Here is a 13572-nt window from a genome sequence, read left to right on the forward strand (position 1 = left end):
ATATTATACAGGGTGTCCGGGGGTAAAGTGTATTAACTTTGGGAGGTGATTCTACGTGATGGTAGAAGTAAAAAAGATAAAATACTTTTTTCGAAATTCCTTCATTTTTTTCCCCATACAAAAATATTTTTCCATAGAAGAATATTTATTTTTCCATACAAAAAATTCAACCTTGTTGCCTAAAACTACCTTAAAACGCCGGAATTTCGAAAAAAGTTATTTATCTTTTTTTCTTGCACATCATGTAGAATCACCTCTTAATTCACTTTACCCCCGGACACCCTGTATATTGAATAGCCCAGTCAATGAAGGGAAAAAAAGACCCAATGTCGGAACTAATTCCCCGGAAGCTGAATTTTTCACAGATGTTAGAAGACCTTTAGACATGTATTTTTACAAAAGTCCCCGACTTTCCCCCTTGTGCTTCCTTCCCCACCCCCTCTTGAATATATTTTTCAAAGCCTTTCGGAATACGCTAATATCTCCTTAATGGTTTTATTAAATCAGATTATTTATTTTTTGTTTAGTTTCTTATTAGTTATTCTAAAAAATTGTATTCTCTAATTTTTGCGTGAAAAGCTATACAATCTCTACAATTTATTAGTAAAGGAAAAATATCAGTTTTTAAAATAGTATTTCAGAATATATTTGCACATAACTTTTTTCTGAGCCTGTTAACGAAAAAAAATAAAACAACAAAACTTGTAGACAATATTTTTAACTATAAAATAATGTATATAATGATGGGTTTTAATTTATAATAAGGCACGTAGGCTGTTAATAAGGAGCACGGTGCGTGGCGGCTCGAACGCCCAGCGGTTCGCGGCGCAGCGAGAAATTACTAAAACCTAAGGAAAGTAATGATTAATTCATGTATTTGCTTTAGTTTTATAACAAATTCATCTAACGTTGACGAGTTTTATTGTAATTTACCAGTTTTAGTTCGGAGGGGGGGGGGGGGAATATAAATATTTTCCCCTGCCCAATGAAGCGCTTTCATTATCCATCAACCGCCGTGCCCCGGTCTGGCTAAACAGTCATTATGTTGTATAATTGTTTGTAACTTATTATTTAAATAAAATTATGTGAAATAAGCCAAAAACACCTACGACATCGTGGGACTATCCTTTCACCACATTAAAATATTGCAGACCTTATGTTATGGCGAAGTTCTAAAAAATCTTTTGTGGAAATTCTCACTTGTTTTATTATGTGCACCTATCAACAATAAAATACCGAAACAACAAATCACTTAAAATAGTGCATGGATCTAAAATGGTTTAGTTTCAAACAAGTTTCTTAAAATATACCTTATAAAATATTATAATGACAAAACGGTTTATAAATTATATTACTCATACTTATCAATATTAATTAGGCAAATATTCAAATAACTTTCTAGTCAAGAGAGTCTTCCATTTCTTCGTCATACTGGGGTGTGTTCAGACACGATAATCCGTTACGGTTGTAGCACATGGTAGAGCAGGTAAATCCAGATTTTCTGCAGTCACAGTAATTTCCACATCCAGACTTGCAGGAACAGTACACCATAGAAAGAAGGTCATCAGGAGCAAATGGTTTCAATTTTTTTTTCTTTCCACCATTTTCATTTACATTTTCATACCTCCATCCCCAGTTTATAGTGTTTAGTTTGTTTCCTAACCAAAACTGTACTTGCAAATAAACTGTCAACAAATGTTGCTGACACGATTCTGAAGTCGGTGGTAGTTTTGCCAAGTCAAATTTAGATTTAAATTAGTCTGGTAAACTTAAAGTATCGAGCTTCTTTTAAATTAGAGTAGCTACCAAGACCATACATGGCAAAAACGAATTTTTCTACATTTTGAAACAAGTTCTCTTCAGTTGCACCTTTTTCCAGAAATGCCTCAGCTGCGCGTTTTGCTTCGGGATTGTTTTTCATCATGTCAACAGCTTTTATCTTTCCTAACCCATATAAAGATGAGGTCGTATCACAGCCCGTAATGGCATGGGTAAATAGCATGTGTTTTCAAATATCTTTATGTAACATTATAGGTTTTTCTATGATGTAGAAAGTTCTTGAAGGGGCCTTTCCACCAACTTCTTTACAGAAAAAAATAGATTTTCCTTCAGGAGCAAGACGTACAAGTAATACCAAAAGATAACTATCCTTGCCAACAACGATCACTTTTGAGAAGATGTTGAGTTGTTCGATGCCGGTTAGTACAATGTCAATATCGGCATCACCCGCGGCCGTGACAATTTTCAAACCAGATTCACTAAATTCATAACACAGTGCTTCAATCATTATTTTTGTTGTTATTCTTATTAGATAAGAAAGCTTCCTTATTAGTCAAACAACGTGTAATGAAGTTTAATTCAATATCTAACGATGAGTTCGTCTTTGCTCTTCATATTTTATAGTTTTTTCTTCAGGTTATCCATCGAAAACGACAATAGAATGTTTGCAAATTTAGTATGGACGAAACGTGAGTATGATTTAATTTTGTCTCCGTAAGTAGTTTCAGTTTGCCAAACAACATAGTGTAGGAGGTATCCCCCATCGATGACTATTGCAGCATTTTCCAAATCAACTTCGTCATGAATACTTTCGCTAAATACTTTCGCCATACATGATTTTGTTCCTTTACGAAGGGAGACTTCATCAAAAATAGAGGGGGTCTTGAAGCCAATTCATATCCTAAGTAGGTCTAAAGCTTACTAGAACTATCACTAATGCACAGTATTCTGTTAAATAGCTGCAGGGGGTTTACTGCAACTTGTCCTCGTCCTAACAGTTGCGGATTTGAATCTTGCTGGATAGTCACCATGTCTTTCCTTTTCAGTCGTATATCTCCAAAATTACATCCTTTCATTTTTTGCATAGCTGCCAGGTTCACCTCATAAGCGTTATCACAATTGACACTTTTATCTGAAACAAACCCTGAAGATAAAGACATCAGCTCCCCTGAGAGCTTGGTGAACGGGCTGTGCTGTCTTAGCCATGATGTATATTTTCCTATATCTAGCTCATCCCCTTTCTTCCGTGATTCGCGCAGCTCAACATGCTGTTCAGTAAAATGAAATTCTATACCGATGAATTCTTCAATGCTCTCTTGCACTTTCACGCAGTAAGTGGTTCCAAGTTTCCACTTTGACAGAGCGCTGTCAGTGATTCCGCGCCCATGTGTCAAACCTCCTACTGACTTCATTGGTCGCATGAGACACTGCTCGATGATCATGTCCGTCCACGTAACGAACCAATATCTGTCGTTTCTTCTAATTGTAAAGTACCCATTTTCAGTGAATAGTTTATATTCTTCTTTAGTTATTCTTGATTCGAGTTGCAACATACTTTGAACGCACATATGTGCTGATTTTAAATATTGTAAATGTCCTGCGGAGTGGAAAAATGGAAGCATATCGACAATAGTAGGTATTTAGGTGCATTTTCCGATTCCCGGACTTCTCTGCAAATAAAAATCTAAGCATGAGGTCGATGCAATGTAGAAGGTAAAGCCACAGCTTGGCAGTCCTACTCGATGATTCCTTAATCCTGTCTTCACTTGCTTGAGTATATGGAATCGTCTCTTTTAGATTGTCATCATTATTAACCTCCTTCATATCTTTTTCCACGTAACTATATCTTGATGCATATTTTCTATTTGTCTTTATTTCACATCAATAACTTGGTATTCTTCTCTCATTACGTGGACAAGAGACGCTGCTGTTAAAGTGTAGGCTCTGTTTGCCCGAGAATATTCATGTCCCTGGAGCATGTGGGTTACTGTTGAGGACGCGTAAAATGATTCCCATAAATTTCTCACATACCTTTATTTAAATAATAAGTTACAAACAATTATACAATATAATGACTGTTTAGCCAGACCGGGGCACGGCGGTTGGTGGATAATGAAAGCGCTTCATTGGGCAGGGGAAAATATTTATATTCCCCCCCCCCCCCTCCGAACTAAAACTGGTAAATTACAATAAAACTCTTCAACGTAAGATGAATTTGTTATAAAACTAAAACAAATAGGTACTTGAATCAATCATTACTTTCCTTAGGTTTTAGTAATTTCTCGCTGCGCCGCGAACCGTTGGGCGTTCGAGCCGCCGCGCGCCGTGCTCCTTATTAACAGCCCACGTGCCTTATTATAAATTAAAACCCATCATTATGTACATTATTTTATAGCTAAAAATATTGTCTACAAGTTTTGTTGTTTTATTTTTTTTCGTTAACAGGCTCAGAAAAAAGTTATGTGCAAATATATATTGAAATACTATTTTAAAAACTGATATTTTTCCTTTACTAATAAATTGTAGAGATTGTATAGCTTTTCTCGCAAAAATGAAAGAACACAATTTTTTATAATAACTAATTAGAAACTAAAAAAAAAATAAATAATCTGATTTAATAAAACCATTAAGGAGATATTAGCGTATTCCGAAAGGCTTTGAAAAATATATTCAAGAGGGGGTGGGGAAGGAAGCACAAAAGGGAAAGTCGGGGACTTTTGTAAAAATACATGTCTAAAGGTCTTCTAACATTTGTGAAAAATTCAGCTTCCGGGGAATTAGTTCCGACACAAAACCTTCATTGACTGGGCTAGAAGGAGCACTTAGGATGCTTAAATAATAACTATTATTCGGAATTTGCTAACCGCATTTTTGAAACAAACCATTTTTTTCATTCATAAAGCTTAAAAAAATTACTTACAAATATAGTGGGTTTACAATTAGTATAGTAATTAGTAAATTAAATATTATTAATAACCTTTTTTTAAATAGCTGTCTCCTAAATTTATTATCATATTAATATTTATATTAATTTATTTTTGTTACTTAGACATTCTGGTTACTCCTTTCTTATAGTTATATTTATAAATTTTTTTAATATATAAATTCAATTAATTACCTAAATAATAATTTTTAATTTTTATTTCATATAATTGTTTTTTACGATCTTACCTTTAACTAATTAATCACTAAAATGTTCAATGTTTTGTCTATGATAACTTATATTTGCTGTCTATACTTGTTTGCCTTTCATTATTTTTTTTCGTAAATTTCACTTTATCCTAATGAAGAAACCATTGCTTCTGAAATATGTTGAAAATTTTGTTAAAATAAATGGTGCAAACAAAGTGAATTTGCATTTTAAAAACTACGTATTATTTAGTTTAATTGGGTATTTTGACCTCAATTCCAAATGTTTGCTTTGTATGATAAAGTCCGCGCAGCCGTTCTCAAGCCGAGCCAAGCCAAGCAAAGCCAAGCATGTTTATTGTAGTTATTGTTATCTCTGATAGTAGCAATCAAAAATGTGTTCATAAAAAATGCTCTTTTAGGTGACGATGACGGTACCAATTTGCAATTTTTGTTTGAGGATGGTGTTCTTGCAACCTTAAAAAGAACTAATCCTAAATATAATAAACTAATCCTAATAAAAAATCCTGTTCCCGGTGTACGTACACAAGCCTTATGGAAAGATGGCCAGTGGTATTGGGGAAAAGTGGTGTCCCAAAGTAATGCAAAGCATATCATTAACAAAAACGGTGAAATTACCATTTTAACACCTCATGATTTTGGGAATGACTCAATTGACACTACACCGCCCATGGCAGAATACTTACCTGTACATGAAAAGATTTATGATTTGCAAGAGATAAATGGTTTGTTCGGTTCTATAAATATTATTTCTAATACTTACCTATAGCTACCTAGTATATATATTTTTAATAAGTACATAATCAAAGTTCTTTTGTTGAAGCATACGCCTGCTGGCTTACAATAATTTTACCATTCGCAATACCAATACTAGTGTCAATTTTGAATATTACCAGGTACCTTGTGATAATAATTATATTTTTACTGTTTATTTAGGAACGCCAGTCTGTTCAACTCCTGTCAATCCAAACAAAAAAATTACAATTACCGAACACATTATACTCCCAAATTCCTCAAAGTATAAATTTAATCAAAACGGAGAGATTATCATTTTAACACCTCATGATTTTGGGATTGACTCAGTCGACACTACATCGCCCTCGCCCACGGCAGAAAATTTACCTGAAAAAATTAATGATTTGCGAGAGATAAAAGGTAAGTTCGATTCTTAAAATATTCTGATTTCTGATACTTACTTATATCTAACTAATGTATTTTTTAAATGGGTACCTAATCAAATTTGTTTTGTCACCAGTCTATTCAACTCCAATTAATCCAAAAACCACTATCGATCAAATTATTCTGCCAAGTACTATTGCAAACCATAACTTAAATAAAGACGAAGGAATCACCATTTCAATACCTCTTGATTTTGGGTCTGACAGAACAGACGGAAGACCTAAACATTTTGAAAATGTAAATTCATCTTTACTCAATAAATCTACTTTAGATATAAAAGTTGTGGTCGATATAAGCAAACTTACAGTAAATCCCTCTGGAAAAAAAAAATTTTTTTGTTGTTACTGTAATACATTACAGTCAAAGTTCGCCCGGCATTTGGAACTAAAACATAACACTGAAAAAGACATACAGAAATTCATAAATCTTCCAAAGGGAAATCATGAAAGACTTTCCATCATTGATGCCATCAGAAAAAGGTCAAACTTTATTCATAACACAAATTCCCAATTGAACACTGGTGTTTTAATTACATCTAGGCAACGCCAGCAAACTTTTCTCAACAATGCCCAAGATTACATATGTTGCCCTAACTGCAAAGGTTTCTTTTCTAAACGTACTCTACGTCTTCATTACAAAAAATGCAATGAATCGCATAAAAAAGGATCACGTATAGTAAAAATAATGGGGAGACGGCTAACCGGTTACTTGCACCACAGAGCTAACGACATACTTAGATATACAGTTTTCCCCGTACTGAGAGATGATTCCATAACAAAATCCATTCAGTATGACGAACTTCTAATTGTGTTCGGAAATAAACTGTGTGAAAAGTACAAAACCCACCAACACGACATGATAAGAGCCCACCTGAGATTGCTAGGAAGGTTTAAAATGGCGATTAAAAAGATCAATAAGGAAATAAGTGACTTTGCATCTATATTTCAACCAAAAAATTTTGATTCATCAATCAGCGCCCTTCGAGAATGTGCTAAGTGGGACAGATTGACCATGTGGTTCAAAACTCCAGCCGTTGCCAATAATCTCACAACACTACTAAAAAAGCTGGCACATTGCCTACGTGCAGAATGCATAAAAAAACAAAATGAAGGAAAAAAAAAATGGCGGAAGATTTTCTTGTCCTCTTCGAGGAAGAAGTCCCTGTACTTATAAACAAGCCTGCAATAGAGGATCAAATCAAACTAAGAAGATTAAAACAAGTAATTCTTCCCTCAAAGGATGATATTAGACTCTTACATAATTATCTAAAAAGAAAATGTTCTACCTGTACTGAGACTTTAGAAAAAGGTTTCGACTTCAATGCTTGGAAAACATTGTGCGAAGCTACCTTGATATCTGTCATGATATTTAACAGAAGACGTGCTGGAGAAATTGAAAGAATAACTCTGTCGGATTTTCAATGTCAGGAAGCAATCGATGTAAACACTCATCTATTCAGTCAAATGTCAAAAGAACACAGAAATCATGCACAACAATTTGTACGAATTACTCTTCGAGGTAAATTGGGAAGAACTGTGCCTGTTTTATTAAAATCATTTTTGATAAAATCAATTGAGCTGATACTCAAATTTCGCCATTAGGCTGGCGTGCAACCAGATAATGAATTTATTTTCAGCGTACCGAATACTGGAAATAATGGGGTAAAAAAGCCGTATTTGCGGGCATGTGAACTTCTGAGATTATTTTCTCAGGAATGTGGAGCTTCATTCCCTTCCACACTTCGAGGCACAACTCTACGCAAACATATAGCCACACACATAGCGATGCTGGGAATCGAAGATGAGGAAGTATCGGATCTTGCAAACTTTATGGGTCATAGCAAGCAAATTCACAAAGAAATATACAGAATTCCCGTAACCATCAGAGATGTCACTAATGTATCCAAATTATTGGAAGCTGCGATGGGTGAAGATGCAACAGATGAAGATGAATCAGATTATGATATCAGTTTCCCTAAAGAGTCTGAAATCGTAAAAAATCATAGTCTAACGAGTTCCCTGGCTTCCACTAGTCACTTGGATGGCACGGAGTCACCTGGATCGGACCAAATATGTGAGTTTTGAATAGCATTATTTCTCTCGGGAGTACGTGTAATTGTACCCACTCAAATTCTGGATGATCGCTTACAAAATAATGATATAAAAATAGTCATAGGTGTCAGGTCTCCTTAATGGCCTCTCTTGTTGAGTGGATAATATGATCCTCCGCTAAGAATCCTGGGTTCAAATCCCCGGGTTTGCTAGTAAATTTTATTCAATCAATTTTTTTTCTTCATAATTTATTAATTTAAAATAATGTATTGTACATTTGTGGCACATTCCAGAGTAGTGGATCCTTTCAGTATCGCCCTGGTGAAAGAATCCAGAATTGAAACGTTGCTTGAAATGGTTTTATCCGTATTTGGTGACCAGATCTGAATACCACTTCCTTCCCTTAGGCACTTCCGTATCTTCCTCTTTCCCATCTCTTCCCTCCCCACTGCCTTCAGCCTCACAACATTCCCCGTTTGTGGATGCCATTGTTTCACTGGTTCCAGATAGTTGGGACCAGTCACGAAAAAATTTCAAATTAGACCTGTAGTATGGTCAGTAGTGTACATAATGCAGGACTTATCGGGGATATATCACAGGCAGATTTATTAACAGCAGATTATTTGATCATTTCATAAACCATTTATTTATTCCAGGGACTGAAACACGGAAGAGATGTGCTAAAACATCATGTTCAGATTTCAATCTTCCTGGATCAAGCCATGAAAATATGAATAATACAGAACATGGATGCCTGCCGAAGAATGCGGATACCTCAGTGGATACAACACGGTCATTTAATGAATCCGGTGAAAAACGGCGCAGCAGTAAGTCTTTTTGGATCCTAGTCATAATTAGAGATGTGAACCAAATATATTATTTTATATAATATATACGTATATCACCATATATAGTCGTAGCACTATACTTTGAAAAGTATAGTGCTACGACTTGAGAAAACATTAAAATGTAAATGAGTTGAGCACTTTCTAGGCGTAAATAACGAGTAATCAGTACACTTTCAATGTTTTATTGCTCATATATAAATTTTTTTGTCATTTTGATAATAACTTAACATTTTTATTGTACTTTATGCATTATTTTTCAATAATTTTGATATTTATGATTTACTGTTGTTTTAAATTTAATTAAATGTTATCGATATGTAAAAGCCCAATAGGGCGTTAATAAATAAATAAATAAACTCTTGTGTTTGGTGAAGGAGTTCCTGCTCAAATAAAAGTCATATTATAAGCAATAAAATATTGTAAATAATAAGAAAATAGATAAGAAAAATGAACCATTTATCGATAAAGGAAAACCACGAATTTTTAAATATAATAACAAATATGGAATCTTATTGTAGTTTTAGATAATTTTTCAATTGAGGCTTTTATATTTAAAATTTTGTTCAATTTCATTTATCAAAGTTAAAGATTTAGGAATTATTAATTTCTTCCTTCCTACATTTTACTCATGAAACAAAAGCCTTGTTTTTAACCGATCTTTAGTAGGCATCGTCTTTTACTTACCGCTAACACTCCTTTTTAGTATCTACTAAAAATATAATGTTCATTTTATTTTTGTGTTTCAGCATCTCCCTACGGAAAAACTAAAAGAGTGAAATGGAGCGAAGAAGAAAGAAAAGCAGCTTCAAAATATTTCGGTGATTTTAAAGCTCTAAAAAAATTGCCCTCATTAAATGACTGTCATAAAGCAATAATGGAAAATGCAGTGCTACAAAACCGGCAGCCACAGCAGTTGAAAACATGGATTGATAACCAAAGAAGAGCAGAAACCCGCCGTCAATCGTATGCAGATAAAAATAGATATTTTTAGGTATGTACCTAGTAATGCTAAGTAGGCAAATAAACTCCAATTTTCTAAATATAATCTAAATTTCCAACCTGAGGGTGTAATTCATAGCGTCTAATGTTTTTTTTTTCAGAAAGTCACTTCTACGTACTGTTTACTATTGGAAGAAACGACAAAAATAATGCACCTGGGGCACACTAAGAATATGGAGTGTATGGTCAGGTTAATGGAAGACGAGTCCAGGACCAACATTCAGCTGAAGGAACTGGAGTCACAGACATGGCCGGCCCTGAACCAAAACGCTGGCGCAAATATACCTTTTATATATCATTTTCAATAATATATTCCTCGGGACATTTTCTTAGCCAAATTGATTGTTTCATTTCGTATTTTATGTAGCTATCCTTCCATTCCCCTACCCCCATGGAGCAATTTTTCAAAGTCGACTTTATCAGCCTCCGTGGTCTAGGGGTAAAGCTCTTGACTACAGATCCGAAGGTCGCGGGTTCAAACCCCGGCGGGTGCAAGTTAATATGATTTGATTATTATTAGGGCTTTTACAAATAATAACTTGTAACATAAGTGTAATAATATAAAATAGAAACAATAATAGCAGGGATAGTAACAAAAATAACAATAATACTAAATTAATTGCAGGGATACAGAATTTTAGACATTTCTGATATAAATTTTGGTAAGGAATAAATGAAAATATCATCGGAACTAAATTTATTTCCAATCTGTAGTCTTTCGATTGGGGAATTAGTGAAATAGTAATAGAATAATAAAGTAATAAATAAACAAAGAACAGCTCTGGAAGCCTCATTTCACAATTTGGTAATCTGAATGTTATTACTAATTTTTTTTATCAAGTCAGGTGCATCTATTGAGCCATTACTAATGTAAATAAAATTACTAGATCGCTCTTACTTCTTCTACAAGATAATTATGAATTATTTTATTCAAGTAATGTTATTTTACAAATTATTCAGTTTAAAAAACATGTGGTATACTTGCGGCACGTTCCAGAGTGGAAGATACTCTTAGCATCGCTCTGGTATAAGACCACCATTCATAATTGAAACGTTGCTTGAAATTTCTTTAACGGTTTTTGGTGACCAGATGTGAATAGCCAGGTACTTTCCTCTTCCCCATATCCTTCCCCTCCCCACTACCTTCAGCCGCAGAACATAACCCAATTGTGGACGCCATAGCCTCACTGGCTCCAGATGGCTGGGAGTTGAAAGTGCTCCCAACCGCCTGGAGCCAGTGAGACTATGGCATCCCAAATAATTGGGTATGTTTTTATATACATATATGTGACACCTCACAAGAGCGTCCCTGCCTGTGCAGTGTACAGACAGGGGAACTATGTCACCACCGGTTGGGCGGCGTTGTGAGGCATATTAAGGTAGGGGCTGTAGGAAAGGATTTATTAATGCGGGCCTTGAAGAGGCTCGGATTATAGGAGGGAGGAAAAACAGATGCCGGTAGCTCGAAATTGCTCGTTGATAAGCTAAAAGTATTGGAGAGAGGGAGGAGATGTGGAAGAGAAAGGTGGTGAAGTACCTGGTCACCAAACACGGCTAAAGCCATTTCAATCAAATTTTCAATTCTGAATTATGGTATTACACCAGGGCAATACTGAGAGTACCCTCCAATCTGGAACGTATCGCAAATATACCTTATATTATTTTTAAAGATAAATTGTGAAATAATACAATGCCATATCTGCTTTGTTACTTTTATCTATGGGTAAAACCATGTAGGTACCTACCCAACACATAAGTTAAAATGTGTAACGGAACAGGGAAGATAGGCCATTCATCGTTGTTAGTTTGTGTGTAGTGTCGCCAACATCATATAACCTAATAATGACCTGCATATACACTCCTACATAGTCACCAAACGTACAACCCGTGCAGTATGGTCTAAGCTCGATGACAGTTGGCACGATTCCATGCCATATCCGCTTTGTTTCTATTATCTATGGATAAAACCATCTAGGTGCCTACCTAACACAAAAGTTAAAATGTGTAACGGAACAAGGAAGATAGGCCATTAATCGTTGTTAGTTTGTGTGTAGTGTCGCCAACATCATATAACCTAACAATGACCTGCATATACACTCCTACATAGTCACCAAACGTACAACCCGTGCAGTATGGTCTAAGCTCGATGACATTTGGCAAACTTCCATGCCATATCCGCTTTGTTTCTATTATCTATGGATAAAACCATCTAGGTGCCTACCTAACACAAAAGTTAAAATGTGTAACGGAACAAGGAAGATAGGCCATTAATCGTTGTTAGTTTGTGTGTAGTGTCGCCAACATCATATAACCTAACAATGACCTGCATATACACTCCTACATAGTCACCAAACGTACAACCCGTGCAGTATGGTCTAAGCTCGATGACAGTTGGCACGCTTCCATGCCATATCCGCTTTGTTTCTATTATCTATGGATAAAACCATCTAGGTGCCTACCTAACACAAAAGTTAAAATGTGTAACGGAACAAGGAAGATAGGCCATTAATCGTTGTTAGTTTGTGTGTAGTGTCGCCAACATCATATAACCTAACAATGACCTGCATATACACTCCTACATAGTCACCAAACGTACAACCCGTGCAGTATGGTCTAAGCTCGATGACATTTGGCACGCTTCCATGCCATATCCGCTTTGTTTCTATTATCTATGGATAAAATCATCTAGGTGCCTACCTAACACAAAAGTTAAAATGTGTAACGGAACAAGGAAGATAGGCCATTAATCGTTGTTAGTTTGTGTGTAGTGTCGCCAACATCATATAACCTAACAATGACCTGCATATACACTCCTACATAGTCACCAAACGTACAACCCGTGCAGTATGGTCTAAGCTCGATGACAGTTGGCAAACTTCCATGCCATATCCGCTTTGTTTCTATTATCTATGGATAAAACCATCTAGGTGCCTACCTAACACAAAAGTTAAAATGTGTAACGGAACAAGGAAGATAGGCCATTAATCGTTGTTAGTTTGTGTGTAGTGTCGCCAACATCATATAACCTAACAATGACCTGCATATACACTCCTACATAGTCACCAAACGTACAACCCGTGCAGTATGGTCTAAGCTCGATGACAGTTGGCACGCTTCCATGCCATATCCGCTTTGTTTCTATTATCTATGGATAAAACCATCTAGGTGCCTACCTAACACAAAAGTTAAAATGTGTAACGGAACAAGGAAGATAGGCCATTAATCGTTGTTAGTTTGTGTGTAGTGTCGCCAACATCATATAACCTAACAATGACCTGCATATACACTCCTACATAGTCACCAAACGTACAACCCGTGCAGTATGGTCTAAGCTCGATGACAGTTGGCACGCTTCCATGCCATATCCGCTTTGTTTCTATTATCTATGGATAAAACCATCTAGGTGCCTACCTAACACAAAAGTTAAAATGTGTAACGAAACAAGGAAGATAGGCCATTAATCGTTGTTAGTTTGTGTGTAGTGTCGCCAACATCATATAACCTAACAATGACCTGCATATACACTCCTACATAGTCACCAAACGTACAACCCGTGCAGTATGGTC

At 35.5% G+C, this 13572-nt stretch overlaps 1 protein-coding gene and 1 long non-coding RNA gene across 4 annotated transcripts in view; both read left to right on the forward strand.

Annotated features, from left to right (window-relative positions):
• The window catches only part of ETHR (ecdysis triggering hormone receptor), a 465888-nt gene that overhangs the window by 237715 nt on the left and 214601 nt on the right, over window positions 1-13572 (forward strand). The window lies entirely within an intron of this gene.
• Window positions 8874-10218, forward strand: LOC149411527 (uncharacterized). Its single transcript, XR_016304805.1, has 3 exons — window positions 8874-8986; window positions 9754-9998; window positions 10108-10218. It is a non-coding gene; the product is annotated as an uncharacterized LOC149411527 (long non-coding RNA).

This window comes from Hesperophylax consimilis, chromosome 25, assembly GCF_061612785.1.
Source record: "Hesperophylax consimilis isolate HC1 chromosome 25, BYU_Hcon_1.0, whole genome shotgun sequence".
NCBI classification, from domain to species: Eukaryota; Metazoa; Arthropoda; class Insecta; order Trichoptera; family Limnephilidae; genus Hesperophylax; species Hesperophylax consimilis.